Source organism: Octopus bimaculoides, chromosome 4 (assembly GCF_001194135.2).
Source record: "Octopus bimaculoides isolate UCB-OBI-ISO-001 chromosome 4, ASM119413v2, whole genome shotgun sequence".
Taxonomy (NCBI): Eukaryota; Metazoa; Mollusca; class Cephalopoda; order Octopoda; family Octopodidae; genus Octopus; species Octopus bimaculoides.
This window is the reverse complement of record NC_068984.1, coordinates 59454229-59460684: the sequence shown is the minus strand read 5'-3', so window position 1 is coordinate 59460684 and position 6456 is coordinate 59454229.

Genomic DNA, 6456 nt, shown 5'->3' with positions numbered 1-6456 from the left:
AAAAAAAAAGAAAAAAGTCAATCAAATACTAGTCCACAAAAATACCAATATTTTCAGTTCCTATCATTTGATTGACTGAAGAGGTAAACTTGGCAGAATCATTAGAGTAGAGTGTAGAATGCTTTGCAATATCCATTCTGGTTCTTTGAGCACTGAGTTCAAATCCTGCCAAGGTCAACTTTGCCTTTCATCCTTTTGAGATTGATTGCTTTCTCATATTGTGTGAGCCTAAGAATTATGTAACATGGAAGGTTTCTTTCTATGTTAGAACATAATTTATTTGTTACATTATTAGGAAAGGTATTCGTGCAATACAATTAATGGAAATACTTGCATGAAACAGCGTAATATGACATGTACAGAAGTCTTTGTTAGAAATTCAAAATCTGTGCTAATTTTTATATATCCGATGCCAATGCTGATGCTGGTGCTACATAACTGGCACCTATGCCGGTGGCATGTAAATAGCACCTACGACACTCTTGGAGTGGTTGGTGTTAGAAAAGGCATCCAGCCATAGAAACCATGCCAAATCAGATTGGAACTTGTTGCAGCTCCCTAGCTTACCAGTTTTCAATCAAACTGTCCAGCCCTGCCAGCATGGAAAACGAATGTTAAATGATGTTCCATGGTATCTTCTTCTTGGATCAGTCCAGGTTGAATATGCAGCTATGAAAACAGTTATTAGGAGAGTGTACGTCAACTTGACCCAAGACACTCTGAATATGGCGAAAGTGGAGAACATCGTGGTGACTCAGACTTCTGTGACATTGTGTGAAATTGGTAGAAAATTTGATTGTATTTACTCTTTTACTCTTTTACTTGTTTCAGTCAAGTAAAAGTGTGTTTACAGGGACGTAAACACACCAGCATCTGTTGTCAAGCGATGTTGGGGGGACAAATACAGACATACAAACATACACACACACATACATATATACACATATATACAACAGGTTTTTTTCAGTTTCCGTCTGCCAAATCCACTCACAAGGCTTTGGTCAGTCCAAGGCTATAGTAGAAGACACTTGCCCAAGGTGCTACGCAGTGGGACTGAACCTGGAACCATGTGGTTCGTAAGCAAGCTAAGCTATGTTCACGGAAAATCTAGATGAGCCACTGAACTGTTATGTGAATAACAGCCATTGATTGGATAATAATTGGGTTTGCAAACAATTGAGTTTGCAAATTATGATTTCAATAGAGTAGAAAGAGGGATTGAATCCAATACTATAATTATATTAAGGGTGCATACGTCTCTGGAATACTCAGCCTCTTAATAGTTAATTTTATGAGTAGGAATTCAGTTGATCATACATCCAAATGTTCATTGTTGAAGCTAATTGAGAACCCCTTCCCCCCAACTTCACTTATTTTTATTCTTATTTTAGACTATGGGAAGGGGATTTAACCTTGTCCTTCACAAGCCCACCCAAACTGGTGAGATCTTTACTGTCAATAATCTTAAACAACTATATGTCAACAATTGCTGCAGGAAAAAGAAAACAGAAATGAATAGAGAGGGATTCAGAATTGATTCCGTGAAAAAAAGGATTAGACATAGAGGTTAATTCAGGACTTGAAAGAACAGGAAGCAATATGAATGAGGTGGAAGCTGGCAGAATTGTGAGCATGCTGGGCAAAGTATTAACAGTATTTTGTTCATCTTTACATTCTGAATTCAAATTCTGCTGAGGTCAACTTTACCTTTTATCTTTTTAGGGTCTTTCAGTTGAGCACTGGAGTCAATGTAATTGACTTACCAACTCCCTCAAACTTGCAGGCCTTATGCCAAAATTTACAACCAATATGAATGAGGTGGATTTGAGTGGCGGTAGCATGGAACCAACCATCTTGGAAGAGTAGAGGCCACTATAATAGCTATAGAATAAGAAGAGGGAGGAGACTTACTCTAACCTTTAAACCACAGAGGTTGGAATGTTAGTTCTTTTCCTTCTTAACATGTCCACAGAGAAGTAAAGGATCTTTGTGGTTTATGTCACTGTTTACAATTTTGTTCCAATTGTTTTCAAATTTGGTATATGGATTAAGTTTTGTATACTAATTATGAAAATGAAATTCATTTTTCCTATAAATCCATAATTAAAAAGTTATTAGCCTTTAAAATTTCCAAAATTTGGGTATTTTAGCCAATCAGAAGCGAGTATTTCACACATCACTGTGATGAAAAATGCTGTTTCCATAGTAACCAAAGATGCTGCACATGCATACAAGGAGGAGGAGATACAAGAAAGATAATCTTCTACTGTGTGAGTATATGTATGTGTGTGTGTGTGTGTGTACAAGATGAAGTATGTGAATGTGTGTGAACATTGACAAGTGTATTTAATTTGACTTACTATCCATACTTATATATAAAATAGTACAATTAGCTGTCATTTTTGACAGCATGGGGCCAGCAGGTTTATTTTATAAAATCCTTGAGTGTATTGCAACCTTTTGTTCTTGAATATTTTTAACTAATGAATGTCTGTTTTAAACAATGTTTTGACTGTTATTTCTAGCAACTCATGTTGGTTTGTTTGTTCATAATTTTGTAACCAGTGAATGTGTTTTCACTGAAAAAATATATATATTTGTGAGGGCTGGACAGGTTTTTTCAACCAGCTGGTCAGCTACTTCAGGCTGATGATGAGCATTGACTCAGAAACATGTCCCTGAATGCAGACTAAAGCTGGGTGGGGAGGCTTGTTTCCCCTTCACAAATATAAGGACACAGGAAATGTGTCAAGGCCAACAGGAAGCGGTCTAGCTTCCTAGGGCTAAATAGCAGCAGTATGATTCCCTTAATGGGTCTGTCACATTAAGTTGACAGTAAACAACTGCTTTATCATAACACTGCTGCTTATATCTCTCTGTGAGATTTATAATTAGATCATTTCTAGCTTTTAGATTTTTGCAAAATTTTTCTGGAATAAATGAATAAAAAAATTCAGATTCAGTATCAAAAATTAAATCCATATGATACATTCAAAATTTTTTTTAAAGATAATTGTAAACAGTGACAAAAACCACAAAGATTGAGCCAGATTGAACATTCCATTCTTGATCATTCAAAATAATCGATTTTGCAAGAGAGGATAAATGGCTAAAAGTACTTAACCCTTTGCTTATCCAAAGCATTTTCATAAGCTCATCCTCAATGTCCATGCTTGTTTTCAGACTTTTAGTTAGCCCTTGTTTCATATGTTCTGTGTAATATAAAGTTTTCCTTTCATACATCCCAAGTTACTCTGATGGTTGAAACCATCTGGGAATGTGTATCACATATGATGCATGAATGCCAGGGAGATATGTCCTGTATATTACATGATACATAAGACAGGCCAAAAGTTAATTTGTACCTTATTTTTTTCTTAATTGTTTCAACCATTGGACTGTGGCCATGCTGGAGCACCACTTTGAAGGGTTTAGTCAAACATATCAATACCAGTACTTATTTTTAGGTCCAGTACTTATTCTATCAGTCTGTTTTGATGAACTCCTAGGTTACAGGGATGTAAACCAACACTGGTTGTCAAGTAGTGGCTGGAGACAAAAACACACACACACACACACACACACACAATGAAAGCCATAAGTGCATACACAGTACACAATAAAATACATTCAGACAGAAAAGAGAAATAGCAAAGGAGCCATAAAGAGGAAAGAGTGCCTAGGCATGTCAGGAGTAGTGCAGGTGGATTTGGAGAAACATGTAGTTTTTGAAAGTGGTAGAGTCAAAGTGGATAGTTTATTCCATGCTCTGATAATTCTGAGCAGGAAAAAAATGTCTCTGTTAATCATGGGTGCTGCGTTGTTTTTTAATTTCATTAGCATGTCCACAAACAGTGGAGATATTGAATTTCAAAAGAAGGTGGTTAGGTATCCTATTGGTATAGCCATTCATCTGTTGTCTTTACATATGACACATTCAATAAGGAAGCTTCTAAAAAATTGTTCAACCTGCCAGAAATAGCAGGTAAATTTCCATTTGTTCAACCAGGACATATCTTGGTATATGAGACTTTCCAAAAATTAAACTTGACGTTATTGTTGTTTAAGAGGTTAGGTGCTGCACAGACAGACAACCAACTGATAGTAATTCATTGTTTGTCAATAACACAGCATTATGTATGTAGCCAAAATACTTTACTCTCAACAATTGATTCTGCTTATCAATAGTTTGGACCCTGGCAGCACTATAAATTTACAAAGGACATGCTATGTGTAATGATCAGATCAATGAAAACGTTTCTTCATAAATATTTTATATGAGTATTGATAATATGAAAAATACTCTAACTTCATCAGACAGCCTTGCATTCTGTTGATATGATATATATTATCATATACCATGCTTACTAAACACAGGATTGCAAGCACACCTGTAGAAATTTCATGTTTTATAAATGTTTTTATTTCTATTTTGATACATAAATTTATAGATTTTCTTAATATTGTTTCATTATGTTAAAAAATTTTATTATGACTTGGACTTGTTTCCATAGCTAAGGTCATTTAAAGTATAATAATAAAGCTTGATTTTAATTTCAGCATTGATTTTTGTTCCTTAACAAAATACAAACTGGCTGTATCCAGCCCAAATATTCTACCTATTTTATGTTTAAACTGGCCAGACCTGACCTCCTATACCTACTCTACAATGTCATTCTAAAAATTTACATTCACATCATCAAAATCACAGAGCTACAAGATAATACATGCTTAATACAAAACAACATGAACAGATAAGCAGTACATTTGACAAAGTAATCTGAATGATAAAAGGTTAATGTTAAGCATAACACTTGAATACATGCCATGGCAAATAATAATACCATGGATATAAAATGGAAGATTGTATTTAAAAAATGGTTTAATTACAATATTTGTGTTGATAAATAGTGAAGAGATTGCAAAATATATTGAAATAGGACACGATTGTACTTGTAGAATATACTTTCTTAATTCTTTTTTCCCCTTGTGGAGCATAGGGCCTCAACAGTTATTTGCCACTTTTTGCAGTCATTGGCGTGTTTCTTGGCTGCTTCCCATGTCAGGCCAGTGGTCCTGAGCTCATCCAAAATGCTCCGTTTCCATGTCTGCTTCAGGCGTCCTCGCTTCCTTTTCCCTTGCGGGTTCCAATTAAGTGCTTGTCGTGTCACAGTTGAGGGATCTTTCCGCAGGGTGTGTCCGATCCATCTCCATTTCCTTCATCTAATCTGGACATGTATGGGCTTCTGGTTGGCCCTTTCCCACAGGTCGGTGTTTGGCACTCTGTCAAACCACTTCAGATGGAAGATCTGCCAGAGACATTTGTTGATGAAGGTCTGGATCTTCTTGTAGTTGCTGCAGGTGGCTCTCCATGTTTCTCACTTGTTTTTCATGCTCCATGCGCCTTTGTAGACACAACTCATCTCTGTAAGATCCTAGGTCGGTCACGCATACATAGAGAAAGTTGTTTGTCCCTTACAACATGCCAGCATGCCACACATTCGAGGCATATAATACCTCATGCACCGGCTGGCATATTCAACCCTGCCTTAATCATTGGCATATTCAATACTGTACACTGTATTTGTAATCAATGCACTAGCGTTACTGCCTCAAACTTGCAAGCCCTATTGCACACATGCACATGCACCACTACTGCCTTGTTTTGCAACACATCTGTGTCAGCTCAATTCTTCTCCTGACTCAATTCACGTCGGATGTTCACATGCTCTGCGCTCATGTTTAGACATAATTTCCCCCTGTTAGACCCTTGTTTGGTCACGTAATTAACAGAGAAAATTATCTGTCTCGCGCATCACTCCAACATTCTTACACTGTTGTCCTTGCTAACTCAGCAATTAACCATGACAATAGCACCAGATGCATTTCACTTTTGAAAAACTTTCAAGGCATTTCACACACTGCAACCCTACAGGAAGATCTTTCATATCACAGATTCAGCATACATTCAGTCGCTCACCTGAGCTTATTTTTCAGTGAATTTTGATACGTGCACCTGCACTCCTCATTTGCACACACACCCTCATGCACTCATTTCCTGTACTTCCCAGTCACTGACTGCACATATTTTGGCCCACAAAGCAACACTGCTATTCGAACTAATCCGAATAGAAAACTGTCCCATATACACTTCAACGATCCCCTCTCCTGATATGCAAAATTTCTCCTCAACCATGCATTTCTTTCTCTCCTTTGATCATTCATTTCCTTTCCTGGAACCTCACTGGCGAGGGGAGTGATGTAGTGAATCTTGCAAGCATGAAGTGGATTCGATCCACCATAGCCAAATTTAAATTAACACTTCAACAGAACTTTTCTCATGGTAAAACAATAGTTTTTCTTTGACAGCAGTTTTACATTTGCCAGATTGCCTTAGCTAGGTCGAAATAATGTCTTCACCACTAGACCCTTTTTAACCTCTTCAATTTCACCAAA